The sequence below is a fragment of the Bubalus kerabau genome, chromosome 1 (assembly GCF_029407905.1).
Source record: "Bubalus kerabau isolate K-KA32 ecotype Philippines breed swamp buffalo chromosome 1, PCC_UOA_SB_1v2, whole genome shotgun sequence".
NCBI classification, from domain to species: Eukaryota; Metazoa; Chordata; class Mammalia; order Artiodactyla; family Bovidae; genus Bubalus; species Bubalus kerabau.
In genome coordinates, this window is record NC_073624.1 from 247,599,941 (window position 1) to 247,618,215 (window position 18,275).

Consider the following 18,275-nt stretch of genomic DNA (forward strand, 5'->3'; position numbering starts at 1 on the left):
CTTTCTAATTAAGCATGGCTTCTCACGGAAAGACCGTGAATTTCAGAATCACAGGTTGAATTCCTTTTTCCCATGTTCTATCCAAATAATAATCATTAATAAACTAGGTACTCTTTTGTAGCCTGTGTTTTCTTATTTTTGAAATGAGGTTAAAAACAGATACCATACAGGTTTTTTGTGAAGCCTAAATATAGAAAAGTGTGCGAAGTGCCTAGCACAGTGCCTGGGTAATATCAGTTTGTTGGTCAATATTTTGTTTCATTCCTCTCTTCTATTTACTTAACTAGTCCTATTTCCTTAAATAGTCCTATTTCATCTAAGTAGGAACCTTTACCACTTATATCAACAAGATAGCTAATGGTAGAAATTGTACATTGTATGTAGACTATATTGAACATGATGGAGAAAATATCCTTCTATGAGATGGCTTTCAACACTTTGCCAGTCACTTCTGTCTGTGACTATACACTTGGGTTTTCTCCAGAACTAATGAGTACAATTGATAGTGGCCACCATGTGTGGAATACTTTTCATGTGCCTGGCATTCTGCTGAGTCCTTTTCATGCAGTCATCTATGTATTTATCATCCCAACCCTAGGAAGTTTGAACTGTCAGGACAGTTTTGCAAGAAACAGAATTTTATTGTCAAAACTGAATGTCTTCAAACCCTTGTGTAACTTGACTTAGATCTAAATTATTAGGACCTTTGTGCCACATAAGAGTTGAACAAAGGGCAAAGTGTATACAGTGGGCCTTGACTGAAAAGACTGACATACAATTTTGAAATAAATTCAACTTTACCTTTTGTGTGGCTTCACATACATCCAGACTTCTTCTTGGGATAGTGTAGAACAGGCTGAATGGACTCACCCTAAAGGCACCTCTCCTATATGGCCCATTCTCTGTTATATAATGGCCTGTGTTTGGTGTAGAAAATTGGACTGTGTCTATTCTTGGAATATGTTATATTTTTTCTTGCCTCTGGATTTGCCAGAAAGGTTTCCTTCTCTCTCTAGCTGCCTTTCTGCATCTTCTCCATTTGCCTAAATCTGATAGATTCTTCAGACTAACTCAATTGTCTTCCTTCACGAAGGCCTGCCTGGGTTAAACTGCATTAATTACATTCTCAGGGTTCTAATTTGCTGAATATATTTTAAAATATTTATTGTACAATTAACACATGTATAAATTTGAAAAGTAAACTAGAATAAGCAAAAAGAATAAAAACAATCCCCTGAAGTTTTATCAGTCAGAAGAAAGCTTTGGTCTTAATTTCCATATAAGAATATATGTAACAGTAAAGAAATATAAGTACACATATACACACTAGAGATGGAAATGGAAACCCACTCCAATATTCTTACCTGGGAAATCCATAGACAGAGGAGCCGGTCAGGCAGTAGTCCATAGGGTCGCAAAAGGGTTGGACACAATGTAGTTAATAAGCAATAAATACACACATACATATGTGTACGTATGTTGAGTGTTTAAAAATTCTTTATCTATTATAGTATACCTTGCTCTTTTGCTGAGTATTATACTATAAAACAAAATATTTAAAAACGACTGTCTTTCCATCTGTATAGTACTTTATGCTTCAAGTAACGAATAAGTAGCAAGACATGACTAGTTTCCTACTTACTGATTTATTATGATCTTGAGCAAATTACTTATTCTGCTATTTTGTTTTGTTTTGTAATTATTTGACTTCACAAAAATCAGAAGGCACTAACGGACAGCCAGTCTATCCCCATGGTGCTCTGCGTGAAAATAAGTCAGCTTAGATATAATAGACTAAAATCCCACTACTTAAGACTCCAAGCAGTGAGATAAAGAGCCATGAAGTCGACTGTTTTTTTACAAAAAATATTTAACCTAAAGGGATGTTTTGAGGATTAGTTGAAATAAGGCAAATAAGATACGTAACATAGTGCCTGGCACATAATAAGCATTAAAAAATATTAATCATTAATATTATTCCCATTACCAATATGTATTCATTCAACATATGTTAACTATGTGTCCAGAAGTATGCTAGATCCAACTTATAAAATCTTAAATCTATTTAAGGTATTGTCACTATATAACAGTATTTCCACAATTGGCAGTGGGATATGATGGATAAGTGGAAAATTAGAACAGCCAAGACTTTAGTCTTAACAATGAGACAGTGATTCCAAAAAAATCTCAGAGAACAAAATTTCCTATCTCTCAGTGACGATTTCATAATGAGCTATCTTGCAACCTGAGGAATTTTTTTTTTAAGTCTTCCAGATTCTATAGTAAAAAAGCAAAAACCAAAATAGCTCTGTCATGTTTAGCCACTGCCAATTAATGCCTGGAATTGGATTAACCACCAGAAAACCAGTTCAAGTAACGTAAGACTCAAGCTGTCAGGCAGGGTTAGTATCCTTGGAGGGACCACATACATATCTTGTCAGGGAAAAACAGCCTACAATATCATCTTTTTTCAAGGCACGAGTAAATTCCTGCCTCATCCGTACAAAACCTTCAGACCTCCAAGAGGCCAGAGGGTACAGATTAAAATTCATGCTTAGCAGAAACAGCTTCCGTGCTACTCGCCACACTCTTGTACACAGTATTCAAAAGAGAATCCCAAGGACTTAGCTATTGTATCAGCTCTGCATTTGAACTCTGTCCATGTACAGGCAGAGAGCAGCTAGTGCTTTACGAAGGGCGGGGGCGGTTACATTTAAAGTGCTCGGCATTATCAGAAACCCCTATGTTTGGATTCTTATTAAGAGGGCCACAAAATGTGTCTGCTCTATTCTTTGTTACCTTAAGCCTTTGTTGTCAGGTTGGGAACACTGTTGAATTCTGTTAAACAATGGTGGTGGGAGGGGGAGTGGAACAGGTTTTGAACAAACAACCTTGTGTATGTTTATGTGAATGTGCGTGTGTGTGTGTTTCCCAAAGACCAGAAAACCAAAGGAGACTATTAGAAGAAAATCTTAAAGCAAATCTGTGGGTTACTAGACCCATTGGGGTCTTTACTGATTGTGTTCCACGAGGTTATTTGACTAGAAACACCTGTTGTTTTCTCTGCAGAGCCGTTGGGCAGGGAAGGGGTGCAGCCACAGCATACAGATTAGAACACGTGGCTGGTGCATGAACCCTGGTAGGTCGTAGTAAAGCAAGAGCGTAAATACTGGAGGATGCCTTCTTTGTCAGTTCCATGCTACTTTTGGAGAATTTCTGGCATGCACTTCCTCGCATTTGGCACTGTAGTCTATTTTAATAATGTTTATGCTCTTGTTCTGCTCCTCATCCCAACAAGCTGTTAAAGAGAAGCCACATTTAAACGAGCCTCCTTGCATCTTTTGCTGCTACTTGAAGAGGGTAGCAGCCTGTTCCCCAGAATAGTGTGGAAAAGATCTTCTCCAAATAAACTACTTTAATGCTAAGCAAAATGCCACATATATAAAATAGGTAATGCCGAATTATGTAAAATGCTTTTTTCAAGGAAGAGGGAAAAGGACTTAGCACCAAAAAAATAAAAAATCTGTCAGCATGGGGAGTTCCAAAAATAGCCATTAAGGTAGTTTGAACTGCTTAATATTGCAATTACTATTTACTTCTTCAAATTAGTCTCCATTATCTTATGAAAGAATCTTTAGGATAATTTATTTGACTCTCCGGGGGGCTTGTGACCATCATGAATAGATGTTTAAAGAGCCTTCGAAGACTCTTCTAAAATCTAATTTAGTCTTTGCATCACACACTTTTACTTATTGCTTATCCCCTTCCAAACACCCTCACATTCCAAATTTCTCAAGGAAACCTTTTTCTCCATTAGTGTTAATACATTGGCATGCAGTGGGGATATTAGCCTTGAGTTATATGTATCAAGAGAAACAACAAAGCCAATGTGCTTTGTTCTTAGCAAGCTCACTTAATCTCTCAGATATGTAAAGATGAATCAGAAAAACAATATGAACCAGCTCATCTTCTTAATTGGAATCATAAAATGAATGTTAGAGTTAAAAACATAAAAAGTACTTTAGAGAGAGTATTCATTCTAGACCCTTCTTTTGCTATTTGAGAAGAAAGAGGTTCAGAATGCTCCAACAACTGATATAAGATCCACAAGAAGGTATCTGACAGCATACAAATGATCCAAACAAGAGATGAGTGCTCGATATTTCCAATTTCATTTTCCCATCTTACCATTCTGGCACTTACTATGTGATCATCATAATGAACTGAGAAAACTCATAAAAATACAGATACCCAGAATTCTCCCTTCAAAGACCTGTGTTAATAGCAATGGTGTTGGGCATGAGAATCTGCATTTTGACAAGTCCCCTGAGAAGTCCTTAGGATACAAAAATATGGAAAACTTTGTACTCTACAATTCTGTCTTCAGAGATCAAAAACGATTTCTTATCACTTAAGGCTGTATAAAAGTTTCTAAGATGTATCCTTATGAGTTTATTTTTAAATTGTCTGTATTTATATGTGAGACTTTGGGGAAGCCTTGCATTGAGACCTGTGCGGTGTCCATTTATAAGTCAATTTTCCTGGAATCTGCTTTAATATTTATGGTATTTGTACGTCTGTCTTCTGTACTATTGCCATTTCTTAGAGTCCATCTAGAGCTTTGACCATTCAATCAACATTCTATTTAGTAAGATATTGAATCCAGAGATGCACAGAAACAGTCCCTTCTGAGGTATGCTGCAGGAGCTAATGTCAGGCAGAAGCAGTGAAAATACTTGGCAACTGTCTGAACTATGCTTGCCTTTGTGTGAATTTCCTCGAGATGAGGTAAACTGTGTTCTGGCGAGAGATTAACATTTATTTATTTTTATTATTTTTTAATCCCTTCCCACTGGTTCATATGTGTCGACTGTTGACAGTGGTACTAGTTGTGAACTTTACGGAGAAATGGCACCTTTTATAGGGTCAGCCTTGTGAAAAGGCTGTAACAGACACTGCCTTTCGTCTTTACAATTTTAGCAGTGCCAAGTATATTCAGGTACTATGTTCAGTGCCCAGAAAGATCTCTGCTAAATCAAAGGAGTTGAGGGTACCTGTAATCATTTAAATAGAAAGTTTAACTTTCAGGTAATTTTGAGGGAACAAGAATGACAAATGGAGAAGAGTTGCAAATGACTCTTTTAAAAAGACAGACTTGGCGTCTAAGCGCACGTGGCTTATTTTAGCAATTTCAGAGGCTGTGTACTCAAGTCTCCTGCGAATTGTGCTTTTATACCACCCCATTTGACAATTAAAATGGAAAAACGTGGGAAAAGCCATTGTTTGTTTTTTCTATAGTGTCATCAGTGTGCACTGCACTGAACGATAGCCGGGGCAAGGCAAATAAAGGCTCTGCCCTGTGGAGCTTGCAATCGAGCAGCATAATACAATGCAGAACAATACAATGCAGAACAAGCAGGTAGTGATTAACAACCTTTCTAAGTGGCATTCTTTGCAGAATAGGAGGGTGTTGGTTTTTTTTTCCCCTAAATCAGTGGGTGGGAGGACAGACAGACATATGTTAATTGAGAAAGCAATTTCATCTATAGGGACTTTGACAGAAGACACAAGTCAGCCTTGGGTGAATAGATTAAGAAGGAATGAAGATGAAGAGGATGGTATGATCAGTAATTAAAGATTTCAGGGCAGCCTATCTCTGCACTGAATAAAGAACTGGGGAGCTCCTGGAAATAGCAAGTGTAGCCACATTATAAAGAAGAAAATAGGAACCAAGGTATTTAATAAAGAGTCCCTTTCTAGTATTTCAGAAAAGGAGATTGTTTGAAAGCATTCTCAGAGAACAAACAGGGACAACAAGGTGGGCTGTGGGCTTCAAAATGTGAAAGTTTACTTGAGTCTCATAGGGATTCCGGCCAGCAATTGATAAATGAATTTGTAGCTGATTATAGAAGAAGAAAATGGCACTGTTTAGCTAGAATTCTATGTCGAGAGATCATGAATCCAGAGCAATGACTGTGTGAATTTGGACATATCTTGGACCATAAAGCCAGAGTTTGGTTTTGTGTGTTGTATATGTATGTAAGGTATGAGAAACTACTAGAAGTGAGAAATTATTTTCACTCCAGTAATAATGTCTAATTTTATTGAGTGCCCCACTATTCTCAACACTACTTATACCACCTCCTTGACTCTCACAGCTGTTATTTTTCCTCACATAACTGTTACACACTCCATTTCACAGAAGAGTAAATTGAGTCACACCACTCTGGCTTCAGAGTCAGTGCTCGAACCACTGTGTGGTAAATTGCTGTCAAAAATTCCAGGTTCCCATTTTCAAGAAAAACCTTCCTTGACGGAACCCTCTTGTATTTTCATGGAAGTTAGGGAACACTCATTTCTTTTGCTCTTGTGTGATCCCATATGTCATTTCCATATATCAGTCTCCCCATTCTGCTCAAAGCCCCTAATCCATTCTAAGAAATGGTAAATTTGGATGAATAAGGTGATATTGTTTGTGTCAACTACAATAAATTTAATATCTACAAATCCAGATAAAATAATAACAGATAGAAATGAACACCATGAATCCACTCAAACCCCATAAAAGAATACTGTAAAACTGGGAAATAAAACATATAATAGATTAAAGCTTGAGCCAATGAAAAATATTAGCAAATGGCTTTTGCTATATTAGCTTCATTGTAGAAAGCCCCAGAGTAGCCTATGACAGCCTAGGTTCAACAGTATCACATCCAAATAGATTAGAGCTACATATAGAACTTAAATAGCTTTCCTATTGTTTATCTCAGTGTAGCAACACCAAAGATGCTTCATGGTATTCAGAGGTTCTTTATCTCTCTTATTTTGTATTTATCTTTGCCTCACCCAAGCTATTTCTTTATCCCAAGAGCCTTCATACGATTCTGAAATATAATTTTAGGTAATATTTTATTTTAAAATACAGTAGGTCCTAGACCATTATTTAATTCAGATTGGTTAGGAAAACCAACCTCTGCTGTGAGAATTATTAGGACAATCCTAACGAAGTTGACGGAGAAGGCAATGGTACTCCACTCCAGTACTCTTGCCTGGAAAATCCCATGGACGGAGGAGCCTGGTAGGCTGCAGTCCATGGGGTTGCTAAGAGTCGGACACGACTGAGCGACTTCACTGTCACTTTTCACTTTCATGCATTGGAGAAGGAAATGGCAACCCACTCCAGTGTTCTTGCCTGGAGAATCCCAGGGATGGGGGAGCCTGGTGGCCTGCCATCTATGGGGCCACGAAGAGTCAGACACGACTGAAGTTACTTAGCAGCAGCAACGAAGTTGAGGTCACTAGTTTAAGAACTTGAGAGCAAAATTCCAAGCCTATTTAAGTAGCCTGAAAGTGAAAGTCACTCAGTGTGTCTGACTCTTTGTGACCCCATAGACTATACAGTCCATGGAATTCTTCAGGTCAGAATATTGGAATGGGTAGCTGTTCCCTTCTCCAGGGGATCTTCCCAACCCAGGGATCAAACCCAGGGTTCAAACTGATCCCAACCCAGGGATCAAACCCAGGGATCAAACTGAGCCACCAGGGAAGCCCAAGAAGCCTATCTCACGTTAAATGTAAACTTCCACAATATCTGTGCTCCTTGAGAGCAGATAAAATTTTTTTTTCATCTTCTTAGCCCCTAACAAGTGTTTAACCAAATAAAAAATGAAGGAGAACACGCTAAATTGTATTAAATGCCATATTTACACAAGCATTCCTAAAACTCTTCAAATGACTTTAAGCAGATATACATTAAACTTTTAATTCTAATAATGTAGACTGTAGATATTATGGGGAGGAGAAGCTAAGAACTCATTTCATAAGCATTACTATCAGGTTTTTTTTTTTTTCTTGGTTTAACTCTTTTTATTTCTCCATCCTCTTTACATATTCCTCTTCCTAAGTTTATCAGACCTTAACCTAAAACAAATATCAAACAACAAAGTCACTATGTTCAATTTCAAACAACTGTGGCATCTCTGTATCTCTCTTTAAAGCTAAAATCCTCAAAAGAAGGTACTACATTTTTTGCAATATACTCCTTCAGTCTTTGAAATAGAGGTCTGCCCTCCACCTCTACTGAAGCATGCCTTTCAAATTTAATTAATGATTCATCTTTAACCTTCTTTTCACTAAGTTGAGGTATAATTTTTATTCACTGGGAAAGCAGAGTCCTAAATATTTTTGACAATGTGTACACTGAATAAACTATACACCTTTGTAGATATATTATGTTTGCCTCATTCCAGATCATTCCCTCATGCCACCTTCCAGGTGTGATGAAAAAAATCAGAATGGTTATTGCCTCTGGCAGAATGTAAAATGCATTCTGATTTCTTTCATCGTAGATTATTTTTTCCTTCTGTAGAACTTAAGGTAAATGAAATGGAACAGTGTGTAGTCTTTTGTATCTGGCTTCTTTGATTCTGTATAACATTTTGGAGTTTCATCAACATTGTCATCTATAACAGAAGTTCATTGTATTTCACTAGAAGTATAACTGGTGTGTGTTTAGTCACTCAGTCGTGTCCAACTCTTTGTGACCCCATGGACTGTAGCCCACCAGGCTCCTCTGTCCAGGGAGTTCTCCAGGCAAGAATACTAGATGTGGGTTGTCATGCCCTCCTCTAGGGGATCTTCCCAACCCAGGGATCAAACCCAGATCTTCCACATTGCAGGTGGATTCTTTACCATCTGAGCCACCAGAGAAGCCCTGTATAACTAGTAGCTGCTTCCTATTAAATAATCATACTGCACTGCATTAATCAATTATTTTGTTTTGTATATTTGGATTGTTTCCAGTTCAGGGCCATTATGAGTAAAACTATTATGAGCATACCTGTACATGTCTCTTTGTGAACATGTTTTCATTTCTCTTTTGTAAATGCTCAGGAAGAGGATTGCTGAATCATAAGATAGATATATATTTCACTTTATGAGAAACCTTCAAACAGTTTTCCAAAGTGGACACACCATTTTGTAGTCCTACCAGAAATGAATAAAAGTTCTAATAACCCCATATATTAACAATATTTGGTGTTTTCAATGTTTTTAATTATAACTATTTTAGCAGGTATGAACAATATCTGCATGTGATACTAATTTGCATTTTCCTAATGACTAAAGATCTTGAGCACTTCTTGATTTTATTATTCATTTGTAAACTATCTGTTCAAGAATTCTGCCTATTTTGAGTAGTTTATTGTTATGTATATTACTATTATATACGTATTTGTAGGAAACCCCTGCCTCATTCCATACACAGAAATCAATTCAAATGAAGTATGGCATGGAGCATAAAAATGATAAAAATTTCATACTATTCTTAGGAAAACATCTCGACAGCATAGGCAGAAATTTCTTAGAGGGAACAAAGAAAGCACTATCCATAAAATAAAATACTGGTGTATCAGATTTCATAAAAATAAAATCCTTCTGCACATCAGTTCAGTTCAGTTCAGTCACTCAGTCGTGTCTGATTCTTTGCGACCCCATGAACTGCAGCACACCAGGCCTCCCTGTCTATGGTCAAGTCACCATTAAGAAAAAGAACAGGCAAGCTACAGACTGAGAGAAAATATTCAAAATGAATATATCTGACAAGTACTTGAATGAGCAATCTATAAATAACTGATGATCTTTTAATTATTAAATATATGGACTTTTCATTTCTTCCTTCTGTGCCTTCCTTTTTCACATCATTTGCCCCTGTTTGACCAGTCACTTCTTAAAAAGTGATTTGTCCTAGTTGTTGTTCTTTTTCTTTGGTCATTTTTTATTTTAATTCATTTATTTTAATCATTTTCACTGCCTTTCTTTGAATTATTTTCTGATGTGTTATCCAGGATCATCTTCCTAGTTATTTATTCTTTTCAGTCTAACTTTTCCCTTGAGTGGTCTAAATCTTGCCACTCACAGTATGATCTGTCAACCAGCAGCATCAGCCTCTGTGAGCTCCTCAGACTTAAAGAAGCCCCACACTGCATCACAGATCTGCATTTTAACATCCTCAGGTGGATTCCTATAAATACACATTCAGTTCAGTTCAGTCGCTCAGTCACGTCCAACTCTGCGACCCTATGAATCATAGCATTCCAGGCCTCCCTGTCCATCACCAACTCCCGGAGTTCACACAAACTCATGTCCATCGAGTCAGTGATGCCATCCAGCCATCTCATCCTCTGTCGTCCCCTTCTCCTCCTGCTCCCAATCCCTCCCAGCATCAGAGTCTTTTCCAGTGAGTCAACTCTTTGCATGAGGTGGCCAAAGTATTGGAGTTTCAGCTTCAGCATACACATTAAAGCTTGAGAAAAAGTAGTATTGTAATGTATATCCCTGGTTTCAACTGTCTCCTCTGCTGATAATCCTTACATATTTAGTACATGCCATTCTAAAGTGGTCCAGATTTATATCTTAGCAAGTCGAGTGCCTCCAGATGGTTGATATCTAAGTAGGTATGTAAAATACAATATGTTCAAAACCAAATTCATTATCTTTCTCTTTTTAAATTTTCATAGTTCATGATGAGATGAGGGCAAATAATTTTTGTCTAACAATATTAGTGACTTTTCTAAAATGAAGAGATATTGCATAAAAATAAAATGGCATTACAGTTCTCAGCTTTTAATTCTATAAGGCAAGGAGGTCATAGACTGAATTATTACAGGAGTAGTATAAAATAAAAAAATGAAAAATAAATCATCATAGACTGTATCCCACCAGGCTCCTCTGTCCATGGAATTCTCCAGGTGAGAAAACTGGAATGGGTTGCTATTTCTTTCCCCAGGAGATCTTCCTGATCCAGGAATCAAATCCAGATCTCCTGCATTACAAGCAGATTTTTTACCGTCTGAGTCACCAGAGAAGCCAAAATAAATAATATGCTGAAATATTGTAAATCAAAAAATAGTGATAACATATATTAACTCTCTAAAAGAAAGATTATCATTTATGATCTATTCTAAATAATCCTAGAGTGCCGAACTCAATTTTTTCCACTTGCAACGAGTTTAGCAATGTTACATACTGGAGAGGAAATGCTATGAATTTTGTATCTGTTATATGATGCCAGAATATCATCAGATTTTTATTCCATCAAAAAATAGTTATCAGCAAACACTAAAAGTTATGTTTTATTCAGCTATTCCCAGCTATTCAGCTATTTTGTGGTGACAAAAGCAAGCCGTTCAACTTGGATGAGAGGGAGAAATGCAAAAGATTTGATTTCTATTATATAAAGACTAAAAATTATTATTGAATTTTTACTACTGAATTACACATATCCCATAGGCACCGAGTACAATGATGGTTACATTTTTAGTGAAAATATTTTATTTCATCCCAGATGTCAGAACGTCTTCAAAGTCATGTCACAGAAAGGACATTTCCTTACTATTTCTCTAAGGTAAAGATTTAAATTCATGCATCCCATTTTGAGAAAGATTTTTCAGGTGAAGTTGAATGCCACTCATAACTCCTTTTCTCCAAAAAAAAGGAGGAGGCAAATGAATTGTCATACTTTGGCTTGATTCTTGGCCAAGTCCATAGGATAACATATCAATAAGCATGACTGAAATATGCTGTTTCCACTGTGTTTATGATAATAATGCCATTAGAAAACATTTATGGAGAGTTTCCATGTGCCTCACTTTATTATCATTATCCCATCAGGTTCATACAACAGCCTTATGAGGCTTAGAGAGTTATAGTGACTTTCTTAAGTTCTCATAGTTTGAAAAATCCTACAGGTTTTCAGGCTAATTTCAAAGTCAATGTTATTAACCACTCTAATGCAAAGGTATCAAAGTTTGTCATCTTCTTTTTTCACCCTCAAAGGAGAAAAAAAAATATATTTGGAGAAATAATAAAAAAAAATAACAGAAATCTATTCTCTCTGCACCTCTGGAGGGTAAATTTTCTGCTCTGTGGAGTCAGAAGGAGAGAATCAGTCAGAGAAATAATAAAAATGATGACAACTGTGTGCGTTCTCTAGAGGAGAGGAAAATGAATTACTTCATGGCATCAGGGTGCATTTGGAAAGTAGGACTTCAAGGAATCCTAGAAAGAAATTTTATTTCTGAGTGGTGTGTGATCCTCTCCCCATGCCCCAGTATTAGGCCAAAAAGAATCCACTCATTCCAAACAGGGGTAGATATCCACACAACTCTTTTTCTTTCTCTCTCTCAAACTTCAGCATTAGTATGGACCCCAAATTTACCACTTGTACAACTAGACACATGAGCATTTCCAGCTGAGAAAACGAATTTTTCACACATTGCTGGAATCCTTATCCTGAGCAGACACAGCATCCTCTCCGCACATGGGCTTTCTGAGTGAAATCAGTGCTGCTGCCAGGATCCACGCTTTCAATCTATATTCATCCACACGGCATCGTATCTTCTTGGGGAGGGCATTGTCATACAGTTGAAGCTAATGTTCTGGCAGGCTTTTATCTTGCTAGTCTATCATTACAATCCCAACTGAACCAGAAGGCCTCGGGGGGTTTTCTGTTGCTCTCAGTCAATCAGTATGGCAGATACCAACTTTTCATAACGAACTGCTCCAAAGGAGGCAGTCACTGCATGGGGTTTCCGCTTTCAGCATCTCTTCCTCCTCCTACATAAGAAATCTGGAATAATTAATGGGGAAAAAATTAGAAGTGTTAGGTTTTGCAGTATTTGACCAGGTGACAAGTTTCAATTATTGTTTGTAAATTTCTAGTCTTCTCTGGAGCTGCTACCTAATAAACTGCTACTAAAATTAAAGTTCAGGAAGAGCTTTCTGAGCTGTTTACTGTTAACTGCATCTCCTTCAGGAGACAGTATTTAGATTCTATGGGGCAAAATGATCCTAGTAATGTGAGATGCAAATAGAACTGGTTAGTTGTATGTATATATATCGCAGTATACACATTTTCCCTGTTATTATTTTTAAAATTTTTTGGACATTATTTTAGATGTATGTTTCCTGCCTTCTTAAACAAAATATGTTGAATAATTTAACTTTATTCTAGAGAGCTCAGAACATCATTTTGACTATCCATTAATGGTTATGGAATAATGATGCTGTATTGGATTCTATGCAATTTCACATGTCTTGTTGTAAGCCACCATTTCTTTCATTCAGTCGTTCATTCTCTGAATTCCACTTATTTGCCAAACCTAAAAAAAAAAAAAAAATCAATGAGCCAAATCAGGCATTGCCTTTGTCTTCTTGGATTTAGTCTAGTCTGAGAGGTAGGTACAGATAGAATAAATACACACAAAAAATATAAAATTCAAATTTAATAAATGCCAACAAGAAAAAGAACAGGATGTCATCAAGGAGAAGGATAGATTTATCTAATTCAGATGAAAGAGTTAGGGCAAGACTCTGAGGAAGGGGAATTTCCCTAGTGAGGTTTTAAAAATTAGGAATGAGCTGGAGCAAAATAATAGCATGTGTAAGGGCTTTAAGGTTAGAAAGACCTCAAATACTCAAAGATTAGACGAATGGAAGGCCAGTGCTACCAGGAAATGATGTGGGAGGGGGATTTCAGAAGGATATTTATGTTCTTTAAATGTCTTAAGAGAAAGAAATTCTAATTCGTTTCTATCGAGTGATTTTTAAATTTCAGGAAAATAGTCACAAATTTAAGGGGAAAAAATGATACAAAAATAACTTGATACTCTTAAGAATGAATAAGGATTTAGGTCAAACACAGATATAATCCACAAATTACCTTTATGTTTGTTATTCATCTTCACAATTTCCCCTAAGTTATGAGGATTCCCCATGGAAATTAAAATGAGTCTGACAAGGGATAAAATAAACAAACAAAATGACAATTGAAGCCCCAAAGTCACTACTTCTCAGATTCCCGCCTCATTAGACCTCAGGAGTTTCTATAAAGGGATTATTAAACAAATGAATTCTTATTTTAGTTCCTGTAGCATGTTGCTAGTGTGAAAACAATTTATATGTAAAACAAATTAAATTATGGCAAATTAGCATAAAGTTCAGTATTATACAGCAAATTTTAAAATAGTAAAAGTGTTTGACTTATGAAAACTAAAAATAAGATGTTTTCTCAAAAAAATCTCCCTCCTTTATTAGACCATATTTTTTTTTCTTTTGGAAAAAATTATTAAAACAAAAGTATACTTGAATTATGCCTATAATTCACTTGCATTATAGATTAGTACTTAAATAAACATGTAGAAAATATTTAACTTCCTAGAAATTGATTTTCTGTTGATTTAAAAAAAAGAGAGATTCATAAGATGCATAAATTGCTTCTTAAATTCATCCCAAGCCTTGAAATTCATTATCCAATTAATGGTACTCAGTATGTGTTATTCATAAAATACCCATAAAATCGATCATTAAAACTCAGAGCAATAGATTTTTATACTAGAATGTATGTGTACTCAAGACAAAACCAATTCTAGTGCCTGCTAATACCAACGTTATTAGAAAACCTTTTCCTTGTTTTACTTTTTGAATGTAATTAGAAATTTGCTTAAAAATCCCCACTGACATGCAATGTTAATATTGGTGCAATTAATGAAATGCTAATATTTATGAATTAATTGGCAAAAATCTTGATGAAAGGAAGCTAACAGAAATCATTTATGCAGAATCTACCAGAGGACAAGATTTGTCCTTGGTGACTTGCTCATTTTGCTTTCAGAATGTTATTTAGTAAAATAGTCAGTGGTATTTCAGTAAATTCTTGGTTGAAAGAATTCTCTAAGACAAAGTTAACAAGCTAGTTTCTAACATAGATGTTAATTGGAGATGTAGGAATTGATATTTCTCAATCACTAAAATATGCAGGAATAAAAATGTGATTCTTTTTTCTACAACTCAACCTTGTCTTGAGCTTTCCTTTTCCCTGAGGGCCAAACATACAGTCTTAGTCCATTCTATGTGGACTCACTTATTTTAGGATTAAACTACTTAATTCAGTACTTACTCCACTCCCTCCACTTCTACCAGCATCTCCTCTAGGTTCATCTGACTTTCTAAACATTATGTCAGTATTTGCTAAACCTTCTTTGTTCCAATTTATTTTCCATCCACAGTGATGTGTTGTTTTCTTCTTTGGCATCTTTGTGCCACACGTGAAATTTCTACCTGTCAGCTATTAATAATCAATGTCAGAACACCACCATCTTTGGTTCCACAGGAAAACAAGTAGCAGCTCGCCTGCCCTGTTACATGGACTGGGGATAATTTGGTTAAGCATGCTCTATCCTCCCAAACCATCTTGGTTTTAGAAACTCTCAGCAAAGTTTGGTGCCTTCTACGGTAGATAGGGGCTTCCCTGGTGATTCAGTGATAAAGAAACTGCCTGCAAAGCAGGAGACATAGGAGATGTACATTCAGTCCCTGGGCCAGAATGATCCTCAGGAGAAGGAAATGGCAACCCACTCCGTTGTTCTTGCCTGGAAAACTCAATAGACAAAGGAGCCTGGCAGGCTACAGTCCATGGAGTTGCCAAGAGTCAGACATAGATGAGCAACTGAACAAAGACAGCAAAGAACATATAGGCAGGGCTCAGGTCCCATGTGGAGAAGGCAATGGCACTCCACTCCAATGCTCTTGCCTGGAAAATCTCATGGGCGGAGGACCCTGGTGGGCTGCAGTCCATGGAGTCGCTAGGAGTTGGACACGACTGAGCGACTTCACTTTCACTTTTCACCTTCATGCATTGGTGAAGGAAATGGCAACCCACTCCAGCGTTCTTGCCTGGAGAATCCCAGGGACGGGGAAGCCTAGCGGGCTGCCATCTATGGGGTCTCACAGAGTCGGACATGACTGAAGCAACTTAGCAGCAGCAGCAGCAGCAGGTCCCATGTAATGTCGGTGATATTAGACATCTTAGAAGAATCACAGCTGAAATACACTGAAGTATGTATCTTGGTAAATATTCTTCAAAAGTTTTTTTTTTTTTCCTTAATTCTATTTTTGGCTTTTGTACACTGAGTCTCACATTTGACATCTTTTATTTTCTGTCCCCACCAAAGCAATTTCCATTTAGGAAACAGTGGACTCATAAAGGCCAGGCAACAAGTCAAAAATTTGCTGATCCTCAAAGGGTACATGAAGCTCCTTGGTCAGTGCTTCATGTTGTGCCATTGTTACATAGTTTCTTTATCATTCTAAAACTTGAACACTAGGTCAAACTTGGAAATTAAAAAATTATAAAAGAAAGAGTGAAAGAGAAGAAGGAAGGAAGAAGGAAAGTATGCATATTAGCATGTGATCAGAAATCAGACCTTCAATATAAACCCTCATAATATCATTAAAGTGAAAGTCGCTCAGTCATGCCTGACTCTTTGCAATCGCATGGACTATACAGTCCACGGGATTCTCTAGACCAGAATACTGGAGTGGGTAGCCTTTCCCTTCTCCAGGGGATCGTCCCAACCCAGGGAATGAACCCAGGTCTCCCTCATTGCAGGCGGATTCTTTACCAGCTGAGCCACAAATTTAGGGATAGATAGGGCAAGACAGTAAATTGAGGAAGTTACCTCCTATCTCCTTTTTACTCCTCTCCTGACAACATTCATATCTTTTTGCACAGCCTTTCCCATCTACTCAGGTTCCAGCTCCAGGTGATACCCACAGGTCTTTTAGCCATGTGTTAGATTATCATTTTATTGTTTAAAACATTTTCCTTTAGAATTTCTTTCCATGAAGCCAACGGTTATACAGTCATTAAGTCCAATCTGTATTTTAGCAAGGGCTTCTTGGTGATAAACTCATCACAGATGTACCCAAATTATTTTGAGGTACAAAGCAGGTCAGTGGTGAAAGCAGTTTATGTCAAACTGGCTACCTTGTGATCACCCAAGGACATGGGTTGGACCATCTTCCAATTAATAGGAAGGCTATGGAGAACTTAGGGAAATTGAAAGAAAGTTTATTAGTCATACAAGGGATTACTGGAAAGGGCAGGGGAAGCACAGAAATGTCCCAGAGAAAGCTGGGCCTTTATCATGGTTAAGAAGTGAGATTAGGGCATTTTCTAGGTTTGGTTTGTGATTTGTAAAGTTAGAATGTTCCAAGAGGGCCACAGCAGGGCACATGTACCAACTTTATTATCAACCTGTCTGGATGTGGAGCTAACGGGAAAAGGGGAAACTGAGATTTAAAAGTCAGTGGTATGCTCTCTTTGACAGCACATAAAGTAAAATGTATTCCCTAGTGGCTCAAACAGTAAAGATTCTGCCTACAATGCAGGAGACCCAGGTTCTATCCCTTGGTCAGGAAGATCCCCTGGAGAAGGAAATAGCAACCCATTCCAGTATTCTTGCCTGGAGAATCCCATGGACAGAGGAGCCTGGTTTGTCATAGCCCATGGAGTCACAAACAGTCAGACACTACTAAGTGACTAACACGTTCATGCTGCTAAGTCACTTCAGTCGTGTCCGACTCTGTGCGACCCCATAGACGGCAGCCCACCAGGCTCCCGCATCCCTGGGATTCTCCAAGCAAGAACACTGGAGTGGGTTGCCATTTCCTTCTCCAATGTATGAAAGTGAAGAGTGAAAGTGAAGAGTGAAAGTGAAGTCGCTCAGTCATGTCCGACCCTCAGCGACTCCATGGACTGCAGCCTACCAGGCTCCTCCGTCCACGGGATTCTCCAGGCAAGAGTACTGGAGTGGGGTGTCATTGCCTTCTCCGAACACTTTCATACTTCATACTAAAATTAGAATATTAGCATGGCCCCAGCATAAGGATGACATGAAGATTCATGAAGTATTCCATTGGTTTGCTTGGGACTAGTAGATGCAAATCACTATATGTGGAATGAATAAACAACTAGCATGGGGAACTATATTCGATCTCTTATAATAAACCATTATAAAAAGAATATATGTATAACTGAATCACTTTGCTGTACAGCAGAAATTAACGCAACATTATAAATCAACTGTACTTCAATTAAAAAAAAAAGTCAGTAGTCTAATACCCAAAAATAGGGTCAAACTCTATTACATTGGTCTTTACCTGCTTGGTTAGAATGCCTAGGGGCTTCTTACTCCAGAAACCAAAGACAGCTTCCTCAGAGACTAAATGAAGATGAAGCAAGGGGTGCTAAGAAACCAGACTGACTAAACAAATTTGGAGAACAAATATTAAGGTCCCTGCCTTCCTTTCATGGCTGCATCCTGAGCTAAATGTGGGATCACACATAGAGGAGCAGTGTAGTGATGGACCTCCATGACTCTCAGATACAGCTTTCCTAAACGGCTGGAACCCTCTAGGTGTAAAAGATCTTTTCA

General features: G+C 37.5%; 1 long non-coding RNA gene and 2 other non-coding genes across 3 annotated transcripts in view; 2 read left to right on the top strand and 1 right to left on the bottom strand.

Moving 5' to 3' along the window:
- LOC129637952 (uncharacterized) overlaps window positions 1-18,275 on the top strand; it is a 478,487-nt gene that overhangs the window by 383,668 nt on the left and 76,544 nt on the right. The window lies entirely within an intron of this gene.
- On the bottom strand, window positions 1,698-1,843 carry LOC129642637 (small nucleolar RNA SNORA79). Its single transcript, XR_008709892.1, has one exon. It is a non-coding gene; the product is annotated as a small nucleolar RNA SNORA79 (small nucleolar RNA).
- Window positions 17,661-17,763, top strand: LOC129642562 (U6 spliceosomal RNA). Its single transcript, XR_008709819.1, has one exon. It is a non-coding gene; the product is annotated as a U6 spliceosomal RNA (small nuclear RNA).